This window comes from Bos indicus, chromosome 15, assembly GCF_029378745.1.
Source record: "Bos indicus isolate NIAB-ARS_2022 breed Sahiwal x Tharparkar chromosome 15, NIAB-ARS_B.indTharparkar_mat_pri_1.0, whole genome shotgun sequence".
Taxonomy (NCBI): Eukaryota; Metazoa; Chordata; class Mammalia; order Artiodactyla; family Bovidae; genus Bos; species Bos indicus.
This window is the reverse complement of record NC_091774.1, coordinates 63,723,420-63,737,315: the sequence shown is the minus strand read 5'-3', so window position 1 is coordinate 63,737,315 and position 13,896 is coordinate 63,723,420. Positions and strand designations below refer to the sequence as shown.

Here is a 13,896-nt window from a genome sequence, read left to right as displayed (position 1 = left end):
TATATCCTGGAGACATCTCTGTATTGGTTCATCGTTCTCTTTTATGGCTGCAAAACTTTCCATTATGTGGATGATCCTGACAGCTCCCTTTTAATGGACATGTGGGCCATCTCTGATCTTTTGCCATGAGATAATGCTGCAGTGAATAACTATTCTTTCATGCATATGCTGTTTCAAATTTGTGGAGGCTTGTTTTCAGAGCAGACTCTTAGAATATTGCTTGCCAAAGGGTAAATGCATGTATAATTTTAATAGATATGGCCAAGTCTCCTCCATAGGAACATAGCATTTTGCATCGTACCAAACCTGTATGAGAAACTTGTTCCCACACAGCCTCACAGTGTTATCAAGCTTTAGGATTTCTGCCAGCTGTGGATGTGAGAGCTGGACTGTGAAGAAGGCTGAGCGCCGAAGAATTGATACTTTTGAACTGTGGTGTTGGAGAAGACTCTTGAGAGTCCCTTGGACTGCAAGGAGATCCAACCAGTCCATTCTGAAGGAGATCAGCCCTGGGATTTCTTTGGAAGTACTGATGCTAAAGCTGAAACTCCAGTACTTTGGTCACCTCATGCGAAGAGTTGACTCATTGGAAAAGACTCTGATGCTGGGAGGGATTGGGGGCAGGAGGAGAAGGGGACGACAGAGGATGAGATGGCTGGATGGCATCGCTGACTCGATGGACTGTGTGTCTGAGTGAACTCCAGGAGTTGGTGATGGACAGGGAGGCCTGGCGTGCTGCGATTCATGGGGTCGCAAAGAGTCGGACATGACTGAGCAACTGAACTGAACTGAATAGGTAAGAAATGGTGTCTCAGGGCAGTGTTAGTTCAGAGTTCTCTTATTATGAAAGAACTTGAGCATTTTATTGTGTACTTAAAGAGTTATCTGTTTATCTTTTCCTGTAAATAGTATGGTCATGTTTTATGCCCATTTTTTATTAAGTTTTTCTCTTTTTCTTAAGAGCCCTTTATTTTTAGAGAATTAGTCCTTGTTATAAATAAAAGTTGCAAATATCCCCACCACCATCTTTGTCTTTTGTTGTTATTACTGATGTAGTTTTCCTACGGTGTTATTTTGTTACTCAATAAAAAGTTTTTAATGCATTTAAATTTATTGTTTTTCCTTTTATTACTTTCAGCCTTTGAGACATAGTTAGGCTTTCTTCACTGCAGATTATAAAGGAATTTCTTTTTGGTAGTGCTCTGGCTTTATTTTTTATTGATACATGTAGATCTTGGGTCCATTTAGCATTTATTCTGGTAACACTGTAAGTTTTTATACAAATTTCATTTTGGCATTTGACTTTTTCTCTATTTCATAGCATTTTTAAGATTAATCAATCAAATGTTTTTATATTTTATCATTGGCATCTTTTCTGCTTTTAAAAGTATAGTATACATTAACTGTGGTCAGAATGAAAAGCAAAGTATAAAGAAGCAGAGACCATGCAAATTTTCATTTTTTCAGTAATATTTTTTATTATTGTGATAATACCACCTATATAGCTTTTTTGGGAATCCACTCCAGTATTCTTTCCTGGAGAATCCTGTGGACAGAGGAGCCTGGTGGGCTGCTGTCCATGGGGTTGCATAGAGTTGGACAACACTGAAGCAACTTAGCATGCATGCATGCATTGGAGAAGGAAATGGCACCCACACCAGTGTTGTTGACTAGAGAATCCCAGGGATGGAGGAGCCTGGTGGGCTGCCGTCTATGGGATCGCACAGAGTTGGACATGACTGAATCGACTTAGCAGCAGCGGCAGTAGCATACAGCTTTGTATCCTCCTCTTTTTCACTTAACATTCTAGCATAAGCACTTTCTGATGGTCCTAAAAGTGATATATTATTATGTACTTACCCATTTTCACCTTGTTGATATACATTTTTTGGTTCAGTTTAGTTCTGTCACTCAGGTGTGTCCAACTCTTTGGGACCCCATTAACCACAGCACTCCAGGCCTCCCTGTCCATCACAACTCAGGGAGTCCACCCAAACCCATGTCCATTGAGTCGGCGATGCCATCAACCATCTTATCCTCTGCTGTCCCCTTCTCCTCCTGCCCTCAATCTTTCCCAGCATCAGAGTCTTTTCAAATGAGTCAGCTCTTCACATCAGGTGGCCAAAGTATTGGAGTTTCAGCTTCAACATCAGTCCTTCCAATGAACACCCAGGACTGATCTCCTTTAGGATGGACTGGTTGGATCTCCTTGCAGTGCAAAGGACTCTCAAGAGTCTTCTCCAACACCACAGTTTAAAAGCATCAATTCTTCGGTGCTCAGCTTTCTTTATAGTCCAACTCTCACATCCATACATGACCACTAGAAAAACCATAGCCTTGACATGATGGACCTTTGTTGACAAAGTAATGTCTCTGCTTTTGAATATGCTATCTACGTTGGTCATAATTTTCCTTCCAAGGAGTAAGCATCTTTTAATTTCATGGCTGCAATCACAATCTGCAGTGATTTTGGAGCCCAGAAAAATAAAGTCAGCCACTGTTTCCACTTTTTCCCCATCTATTTCCCATGAAGTGATGGGACCGGATGCCATGATCTTCGTTTTCTGAATGTTGACCTTTAAGCCAACTTTTTCACTTTCCTCTTTCACTTTCATCAAGAGGCTTTTTAGTTCTCTTCACTTTCTGCCATAAGGGTGGTATCATCTGCATATCTGAGGTTCTTGATATTTCTCCCGGCAATCTTGATTCCAGCTTGTGCTTCCTCCAGCCAGCGTTTCTCATGAGGTACTCTGCATACAAGTTAAATAAGCAGGGTGACAATATACAGCCTTGATGTACTCCTTTTCCTGTATGGAACCAGTCTGTTGTTCCATGTCCAGTTCTAACTGTTGCTTCCTGACCTGCATATAGGTTTCTCAAGAGGCAGGTCAGGTGGTATTCCCATCTCTTTCAGAATTTTCCACAGTTTATTGTGATCCACACAGTCAAAGGCTTTGGCATATAAAAAGTCAATAAAGCAGAAATAGATGTTTTTCTTTGGCATATAAAAAGTCAATAAAGCAGAAATAGATGTTTTTCTGGAACTTTCTTACTTTTTTGATGATCCAGCGGATGTTGGCAATTTGATCTCTGGTTTCTCTGCCATTTCTAAAACCAGCTTGAACATCTGGAAGTTCAGGGTTCATGTATTGCTGAAGCCTGTCTTGGAGAATTTTGAGCGTTACTTTACTAGCATGTGAGATGAGTGCAATTGTGCAGTCATTTGAGCATTCTTTGGCATTGTCTTTCTTTGAGATTGGAATGAAAACTGACCTTTTCCAGTCCTGTGGCCACTGCTGAGTTTTCCAAATTTGCTGGCATATTGAGTGCAACACTTTCACAGCACCATCTTTCAGAATTTGAAATGGCTCAACTGGAATTCCATCACCTCCACTAGCTTTATTCGTAGTGATGCTTCCTAAGGCCCACTTGACTTCACATTCCAGGATGTCTGGCTCTAGGTCAGTGATCACACCATTGTGATTATCTGGGTCGTGAAGATCTTTTTTGTACAGTTCTTCTGTGTATTCTTGCCACCTCTTCTTAATATCTTCTGCTTTTGTTAGTTCCCTACCATTTCTGTCCTTTATCGAGCCCATCTTTGCCTAAAATGTTCCCTTGGTATCTCTAATTTTCTTGAAGAGATCTCTAGTCTTTCCCATTCTACTGTTTTCCTGCATTTCTTTGCAGTGATCACTGAGGAAGGCTTTCTTATCTCTCCTTGCTATTCTTTGGAACTCTGCATTCAAATGGGTATATCTTTCCTTTTCTCCTTTGCTTTTCGCTTCCCTTTTCACAGCTATTTGTAAGGCCTCCTCAGACAGCCATTTTGCTTTCTTGCATTTCTTTTTCTTGTTAATGGCCTTGATTCCTGTCTCCTGTACAATGTCACAAACCTCCATCCATAGTTCATCAGGCACTCTATCAATCAGATCTAGTCCCTTAAATCTATTTCTCACTTCCACTATATAGTCATAAGGGATTTGATTTAGGTCATACTTGAACGGTCTAGTGGTTTTCTCCACTTTCTTCAATTTAAATCTGAATTTGGCAATAAGGAGTTCATGATCTGAGCCACAGTCAGCTCCCAGTCTTGCTTTTGCTGACTGTATAGAGCTTCTCCATCTTTGGCTGCAAAGAATATAATCAATCTGATTTTGGTGTTGACCATCTGGTGATGTCCATGTGTAGAGTCTTCTTTTGTGATGTTGGAAGAGGGTGTTTTCTGTGACCAATGCATTCTCTTGGTAGAACTCTATTAGCCTTTGCCCTGCTTCATTCTGTACTCCAAGGCCAAATTTGCCTGTTACTCCAGGTGTTTCTTGACTTCCTCCTTTTGCATTCCAGTCCCCAATAATGAAAAGGACATCTTTTTTGGGTGTTAGTTTTATAAGGTCTCATAGGTCTTCATGGAACTGTTCAACTTCAGCTTCTTCAGCGTTACTGGTTGGGGCATAGACTTGGATTACTGTGATATTGAATGGTTTGCCTTGGAAATGAACAGAGATCATTCTGTAATTTTTGAGATTGCATCCAAGTACTGCATTTCGGACTCTTTTGTTGACTATGATGGCTACTCCATTTCTTCTAAGGGATTCCTGCCTGCAGTAGTAGATATAATGGTCATCTGAGTTAAATTCACCCATTCCAGTCCATCTTAGTTTGCTGAATCCTATAATGTTGACGTTCACTCTTGCCATCTCCTGTTTGACCACTTCCAATTTGCCTTGATTCATGCACCCAACATTCCAGGTTCCTATGCAACATTGCTCTTTACAGCATCGAACCTTGCTTCTATCACCAGTCACATCAACAACTGGGTGTTGTTTTTGCTTTGGCTCCATCTCTTCATTCTTTCTGGAGTTATTTCTCCACTCATCTCTAGTAGCATATTGGGCCCCTACTGACCTGTGGAGTTCCTCTTTCAGTATCCTATCGTTTTGCCTTTTCATACTGTTCATGGGGTTCTCAAGGCAAGAATACTGAAGTGGTTTGCCATTCCATTCTCCGGTGGACCACATTCTGTTAGACCTCTCCACCATGACCCGTCCATCTTGGGTGGCCCCACATGGCATGGCTTAGTTTCACTGAGTTAGACAAGGCTGTGGTCCGTGTGATCAGATTGGCCTGTTGTCTGTGATTGTGGTTTCAGTCTGTCTGCCCTCTGATGCCCTCTCTCAGTGCCTACAGTCTTACTTAGGTTCCTCTTACCTTGGACGTGGGGTATCTCTTCATGGTTGCTCCAGCAAAGTGCAGCCGCTGCTCCTTACCTCTGACGTGGGATAGCTCCTCTCAGCCGTGGCCCCTGACCTTTTGGTTACTGTTTTTTTGGTTACTCTTTCAATTGTATAATTAACTCTGTGATGACTGTCTACATGGTTCAATTTGGAAGAGAGGTTCCAGAAGAGGAATTACTATGTGAAAACTTAAGCACATTTTTTTAGACTCCTGATTTATAGTTCTGAATGCTTTCTAGAAACTTACAGCCATTACCATTGCCACCAACAACATATGATACTCTCACTACAGCATTTTTGAGTAATATCTTTTCCCTTCAACAAACTTTTCTTTTTTAGATCATAGAGGAAGTGACATTCTTAGCATGGAGCAGATAAAAAAGTATTATTTAGAATATCTTTGCATTGACCAGTAAATTTAGTTTTATCTTCCTTAAATTTTGTATAATCCATTATAGTGATATTTACATAATCAAAGGGCTTCCTGGTAGTTCAGCTTGTAAAGAATCCGCCTGCAATTCAGGAGACCGCAGTTTGATTCCTGGGTCAGGAAGATCCCCTGGAGAAAGAGGCTACCCATTCTAGTATTCCTGGGCTTCCCTGGTGGCTCAGCTGGTAAAAAATTCACCTGCAGTGGGGGATACCTGGGTTCGATCCCTGGTTTGGGAAGATCCCCTGGAGGAGGGCATAGAAACCTGCTTCAGTATTCTTGCCTGGATAATCCCCATGTACAGAGGAGCCTGGTGGGCTACAGTCCATAGGGTCCCAGAGTTGTACACAACTGAGCGACTAAGCACAGCACATAATCAAAATCCTACTAAAATTTCAGGTGTATAATTTGCATCCAACTAATAAAAAATGTCTCATATTAATTCTTTTAGCAAATATTTATTGTTTTCTGTGTTCCAGGAACTACGTGGGTCATATGAGATACACCAGTACACAAAAGTCACCCCTTCATGTATTTAAGTTACTGGGCCAAGCCTTGAGGCATCTGAGTTTGCTACATCTTTTATACATTAGGCTGTCTTGCATTTATTCTTTTGCAAATATGTATCATTTATTTATCAAACACATACATGTTGACTGCTTCCATTGTGCCAGACACTCTTCTGGGATCTCAAGATAAACCAGTAAACAAAGACCCTCCCTCAGAGAATCTGTCTTCTAGAAAGGGAGCATGCAGTAAACACTAAATGTAACAAAGAAGTAAGCTACATAATGTGTTAGAAGGTGGTAAGCATATGGGTAAACAGAGCTTGGAGCTGTCAGAAGCAGCTTTGTACTATGTAGGCAGAGTCCTAACCCCCAGTCTCCTCCACTATTATTTCCCACTAAGTTCTCTTTGAGGGCAAAAATATTCTTACATCTTTTTAAAAACTTTTGTTTTTAACTAGTTTTAAGCTTATCCAACAAGTTGCATGAGGAGTGCAGCCTGTTCCTAGTTTCCTCAAATGTTAACATCTTACAGACTCACAGGGTAATCATCAAACCCAGGAAATTAACATTGATACAATTTGAATTTCACCAGTTTCCCTCCCCAGTGTTCTTTTTCTGTTTCAGCATCTCTTCCAGCATCTTACATTGCACCTGGTTGTTAATTCTTAGCCTCCTTAAGTCTGTAAGAGAGTATGATAGGCTTTCTAAATCTTTTACGACCTTAACATTTTTGAAGGATAACCGTTGTTATGTAGAATATCTTTAAATTCGAATGTCTGATGTTTTCTCATGATGAGAGCAAGGTTATGAATTTTTGACCAGAACACTAGAAATTATGTGATGTCCTTCTCAAATCAAGGGGACCATGATGTCAGTATATTTTTATAACTGGTAATTTTAACTTTGATCATTTGGTTAAGGTAGTATCTGAAGAGTTTCTCCACTGAAGAGTTACCATCTTTCCCTTTGAAGTTAATAGATATCTTGAGGGACATGTTTTGGGACTTTGCATTTTTTCCCATTTGTATTTTCCCTGCCCTCGCCCAGCCACTTCTCCAAGGAGCCTTGGTTCCTCTTTCTGGAGGATGATGTTTAGAGATCAAATTGCCAACATCTGCCGGATTGTGGAAAAAGCAAGAGAGTTCCAGAAAAACATCTATTTCTGCTTTATTGACTATGCCAAAGCCTTTGACTGTGTGGATCACAATAAACTGTGGGAAAGTCTGAAAGAGATGGGAATACCAGACCACCTGACCTGCCTCTTGAGAAACCTATATGCAGATCAGGAAGCGACAGTTAGAACTGGACATGGAACAACAGACTGGTTCCAACTAGGAAAAGGAGTACATCAAGGCTGTATATTGTCACCCTGCTTATTTAAGTTGTATGCAGAGTACATCATGAGAAACGCTGGGCTGGAGGAAGCACAAGCTGGAATCAAGATTGCCGGGAGAAATATCAATAACCTCAGATATGCAGATGATACCACCCTTATGGCAGAAAGTGAAGAAGAACTAAAGAGCCTCTTGATGAAAGTGAAGGAGGAGAGTGACAAAGTTGGCATAAAGCTCAACATTCAGAAAACTAAGATCATGGCATCTGGTCCCATCACTTCATGGGAAATAGATGGGGAAACAGTGGAAACAGTGTCAGACTATTTTTGGGGGTTCCAAAATCACTGCAGATGGTGTTTGCAGCCATGAAATTAAAAGATGCTTACTCCTTGGAAGGAAAATTATGACCAACCTAGATAGCATATTAAAAAGCAGAGACATTACTTTGTCAACAAAGGTCCATCTAGTCAAGGCTATGGTTTTTCCAGTGGTCATGTATGGATGTGAGAGTTGGACTGTGAAGAAAGCTGAGCGCAGAATTGATGCTTTTGAACTGTGGTGTTGGAGAAGACTCTTGAGAGTCCCTTGGACTGCAAGGAGATCCAACCAGTCCATCCTAAAGAAGATCAGTCCTGGGTGTTCTTTGGGAGGACTGATGTTGAAGCTGAAACTCCAATTCTTTGGCCACCTGATGCGAAGAGTTGACTCACTGCAAAAGACTGACGCTGGGAGGAATTGAGGGCAGGAGGAGAAGGGGACAACGAAGGATGAGATGGCTGGATGGCATCACCGACTTGATGGACACAAGTTTGAGTGAACTCCGGGAGTTGGTGATGGACAGGGAGGCCTGGCGTGCTGCAATTCATGGGGTCACAGAGTCGGACACAACTGAGTGACTGAACTGAACTGAACTAAACTGATGTTTAGAAACCAAGATCTAGGCACTGGATGTGAATGTTGAGACTGGGTACCATCATTTCTAGGTCCTCTCACAGTTAACTAGGAAATTATGTAACTATAAACCATTCATATATACTCATCAGTACCATTTATACCCACCTATATTTCTGTATGTATGTTTCATCAGGTTTTGATTTGTATATATATACATATATGAAAAAAAGTAAATGTTAGTAGCTCAGTGGTGTCTGACTCTTTGTGACCCCATGGACTGTAGCCTGCTAGGCTCCTCTGTCCATGGAATTCTCCAGACAAGAATACTAGAGTGGGTAGCCATTCCCTTCTCCAGGAGATCTTTCCCACCTAGGGATCAAACCCCAGTCTCTTGCACTGCAGGGAGATTCTTTACGGACTGAGCCACCAACATTGATATAAAATTATCAGTTTATACTGATAGCTTGGATTTCAGTTCAACACCACAGGGTTCATGTTAACCTTTTCCTTTTCTTTATTTGCAACGGCTTTCACTAACAGTGAGAAATCAGGTCATGATTATCTATAACCTATTTATTTATTTGTCTCAGTAAACTTTTAATAAGACATCTTTACTAAATAGAAGACAATATTTACAGGTAGTTCTCTTTGTCTTTGGCCTGACAATATTCAGTCAAGATACTGTTTTCCATGGTTACTTAACTCAGCTCTTTTCATCCTCCTTCCTATAGTGTAGTTACACAACTCATTTGTAGTATTTGCAATCTACTTTTCCCTCTATATCCTGGTTAGTTTTTGTTTTATGTTTTAGGGCATATAAAAAAAGATATCTGAAATATTACTACGGTTTTAAAAACACGGCTATAGGAAAAGGTAGACTCAGAGACGCTATTCATCTTTTAAAATTCCTTTCTTGGTACCATATTGGCAGTTCAATCAACATTTGCTGAATAAAAGAATTAATTTATAACGTCAGTGCAAAATGTTGATGTTCTGAAAGCACAGTTATGATAGTATTTGAAACTAAAATGATGGTATTGGAAAAACATGGCTGGGAAAGAAAAATTTAGAAGAAAAAAATATTAACAGAATCAAGCTAAATCAGAGGGTAAAATGGCTTAAGAGTCTCACTTTGGCTTTTATGATTTAATTCTGTAGCTTTTCAATCAAACACTTCTAAGGAGTCATACACGAATTTGAGACGTGCCAAAAACGTGCCAAAAGACGTCTCAAAAACTGAATAACAATCATATCAGAGTTTAAGTTAGCCAGAAAGCAGTTACCTGCAATGCCATTTTTTAATCCATGTATATATATAGATTAAATTTCTACAGAATCTCAGATGTCTTCTTTCTGTTTTCTGTGTCTCATTGTAGAATTTAAAAAACTTTCAAACAAAAGAACACATTTAATTATTTAACATTATGAATCTGCATGCTTCCTCTAAGTAAATGTCATAACAGGCCACAAATAATTTAAATTACCAAATAATTTAAATTTCATTATTCAAAAAGTGGGGGGTTGGAGGACTGGGCAAAAGTTTTATTTCTTTGTGTTATCAGTGTTTGTGGGACATTTTCTATTGTCATTTGTTTTTCTAGGTCATGTTCAAAGAAAGTCAACATAGGATTCTTCATAAAGTCTGTAAGTGTGTTTTCTTTTTTTAGAGTGGGGAGATGAGGAACTAGATATAACAAATTACAATACATACTGTAGAATAGGTTTTCTGAGGATAGTCGAATTAGATCCCTATCAGCTAGACTTTTCTTGAATATGTTCATCCTGGCTTAAAAGCATCAAGTGGCTTTGAAGTTGCAGCCATTCATATGTGTACTTTTTTGCAGGCAAATTCACCAAAACAGAACCATTTCCCCAGCTCCTCACTAATGCTCTTCCTGGGCCCTCATCCCTCCTCCTCCTGCCAAATTGAGCTCTCAGAAAGAATCTGCATCAGTTTACTCCAACTTCCACGCATTAAAGTCCACAGGGTCGGGAAAAGGAGAAGGAAACCAGCCCTGGGGGTGGGGGATAGGTGAGGGTATTTGTATATACCAGGCACTGTGCTGGGGTATATTTACTCATATCTTAAGCCTCATGTCAAAAATGAAAAAAGAGTAGAGATTTCATCATCACGTTAAAAGAGTGTAAATGGGAAAGTAAAAAAAAAATAATATATATATATTTTAATAGAGTCATCTCTTTTGTGAAAACTGATCTACTCAATCTATTGTCAAGGTTGGAAACAGCATCTTCTTTAACTTCTGCTTGACTCTTTCTTGTGTCCTGGCTGGTCTTGTCCCTGAATAATATTCAGACTCGGAACAGTGTTAGCTGAAGATTAGGTTGTTTTCACTGACAATCAGAGAAGATTCCATTCTCTGAGAGAGTTCACTTCACAGATATTTCCTGAGCTCCTGCTTCATGAAGCTCGTTTCCTGTGAAGGGGTACATGGGAGAAGATGCACATGGAGTAAACCATCAGCCCTATTTTCAGTTAGCTCACAGTCCAGTGGTAAACATACACAGAGCATGCTTGGGGAGTGTGCATGTGTGTCTACCAGAGTGGGTCTCCACGCTGTGCGATGTTTTCTTTCTAGTCTCCATCAGCTCCAGGAGTCTCACAAACCCCATGTTCCAATTTCCCTTTAACCTGCCATAAACATGGTCACTTTCTCTATCTCTCAGACAATAATAAATGCAGTGGGCCAGTGATAAGTAACTATGTGAGGGCTGCCTCTTTCTAGCTACAGGAAGCTTCCTTATCCTTGTTAGTGCTGGGCAGGATTTAGGGGCTTAAGCTTGGTGTCAGAGCACCTTTTTCTCTCCCTAGATACATTACTTTTTTCTCAGCTCTCATCTTGATTCACTCAGCTGTGTCTCTTTATCTATGCTCTTGTCCCAACGCAGGGTGGATATAAGACGTGTTGGTCTCTTGTCCCTAAGAGTTGAGAGAGAGAACCTAAGTCAGTCATCCTAAGAGCAGTCTCATCCCTTTAGATGGTTTTTTCCTGCCAGGATTGCTGGGGATGAATTCAGAGGAAGGGAAGATGACCACCGTGAACGTCTCCTCTTCCCTTCTGTGTCTCTCTGAAGTCCTTGGTATGGGGCAGGATTTGGCTTGATGCTCATTTTCTCAGAAACTGCCTAGGACTTGATGAGAAAGGTGACTCCTAACTACTCTTGGACTTGCCCAGCCAGTTTCATTAAAATGCCAGCTGTTTCAACAGCTGAATGTCTCGGTCACACCCTGTTTGTTGTGATGTGTTTTTCTGAAGGGCCCTGCGCTCCTGGCTGATGAGTTTGAGGGCTGGATCAGGGTAACCACAGAGTGGGTAAAACTTGTCTGCACACTCGTTTCCTCATTCTCAGGTAGGACCATGTGTTGGTAGTTGCAGAGATCTCTGAGAGGGAGATAGTGTCTTTTGCTGCGAGCTTTTCTTTGCACATGTCTCCAAATCTACAAAAAAGTTGAAGACAAAGGGAATATCTGAGGACAGGGCTATAGTGAAGTCGCTCAGTTGTGTCCGACTCTTTGCGACCCCATGGACTGTAGCCTACCAGGCTCCTCTGTCCATGGGATTTTCCAGGCAATAGTCCTGGAGTGGATGCCATTTCCTTCTCCAGGGGATCTTCCCAATTCAGGGATCAAACCCCGGTCTTCCACATTGTAGACAGATGCTTTACCGTCTGAGCCACCAGGGAAGTCCAGAAATGACTTTCAAACTTGCTACTAGAGTGACTCTCAGAGATAGTCCATGGATTTCTCCGGGCCAGAATACTGGAGTGGGTAGCCTTTCCCTTCTCCAGGGGATCTTCCCAACCCAGGGATTGAACCCAGGTCTCCCGCATTGCAGGCAGATTCTTTACCAGCTGAGCCACAAGAGAAACTCGAGGACAGGGAAATGGACCATAAATAGCCACAAATACTCTGGTTTTACAGAGAAATAAAAGTTATGACTCTTTGATTTACTTCCCCCATCTCACAGGTTTTTGGAACTTAAAGCCTTGGACAGAAGAGGTTGAAACCTAAGAGGTAGTCACCAGGAAGACAAAGCTGATATTTCTATTTACTTTTTGAATGTTCTGCAGAACTTGTGGGTAAAGAACTCACAGCGCTGTCTAGAGTTTCTAGGTATTAGTCACTCAGTCATGTCCGACTTTTTGTGACCCCATGGATTGTGGCCGGCCAGGCTCCTCTGTCTGTGGAATTCTCCAGGCAAGAATATTGGAGTGGGTAGCCATGCCTTCTTCCAGGGGATCTTCCAGACCCAGGGATCCTGTGTTGCAGGCAGATTCTTTACCATTTGAGCCACCAGGGAGGTAAAGATGTCCAAAATATTTTGGACAGTATGGGAAAAGAAAGCAATATTGCAGATGTAATACTTAATCATCAAACTATATGATTGCATGTGTTTGTATAAACACTTCAAAAGTATTTTTATGATATTTACAAGTCATGGGAGGACATTCACAGAATAATTTCCACTTGTTACCTTAGGATGGGGGTAGCAAGGAGAGAGATAAGGGGGTGGAGGTAGGGAGATTATTAATTTTTCTCTTATACCCTTCACATCTGTTCAAATTGTTATAATAAGCTTTTATGTTTATATTTATAATTAGAAAATAAAGCATTCTATTATAAAAAGGAGCTGGAAGGTTTGCTTGTGCATCTGAGGCTGGCTGAAGTGGGGATTAAATGAGAGGCTTGCTAATCAGGTGGAAGAGTTTTGAGCCTCACTGAGCCCCTCGGACAGAGCAGGGGCTGCCCAATGGGCTGTGCTACCCCAGGGAGGAGGCCAAGGAGGCTGTGGGCAACAGGACTGTGGGAGCCTGCACTTCCTCAGGCCTAACCTCCAGTAGGTGTCATTGCAGACCCCCCGGGTGATCAATCAAGAGTCTGGTTAGACCTGGAACTGGAGGGAGCATCTTGAAACCAAAGTGAGCTGATAAGCAGGGAGCACTATGGCAGGGCCTAGAGTCTGGTATTGCTCTTAGTTATATATAGCCAACACTGAGCAGGCGTCAGGGGCCAGAGAGCATGCTGCTGCTGCTGCTAAGTCGCTTCAGTCGTGTCCGACTCTGTGCGACCCCATAGACGGCAACCCACCAAGCTCCACCGTCCCTGGGATTCTCCAGGCAAGAACACTGGAGTGGGTTGCCGAGAGCATGTTAGTGCTTGGCAAAGCTCTCCTTTCATCTGGGTTTCCCTGTAGGGTCAGATGGTAAAGAATCTGCTTGCAATGCAGAAGACCTGTGTTCGATCCCTGGGTCGGGAAGATGCCCTGGAGAAGGGAATGGCTACCCACTCCAGTATTCTTGCTTGGAGAATCTCATGGACAGAGGAGCCTGGTGGGCTACAGTCCATGGGGTTGCACAGTCAGAGACAAGGGAAGCGACTTAGCACACACGCACGAGCACATATAGCCTCCTACTTTTTCCAGCACTTTCTCACACCTGGTTAATCCTCTTTGGTCTGAAGTTTCCTAAAAAGC

General features: G+C 41.6%; 1 pseudogene; it reads right to left on the bottom strand.

Moving 5' to 3' along the window:
• Positions 1-692: 692 nt before the first annotated feature.
• On the bottom strand, positions 693-13,442 carry LOC139187351 (craniofacial development protein 2 pseudogene; annotated as a pseudogene).
• Positions 13,443-13,896: the final 454 nt, after the last annotated feature.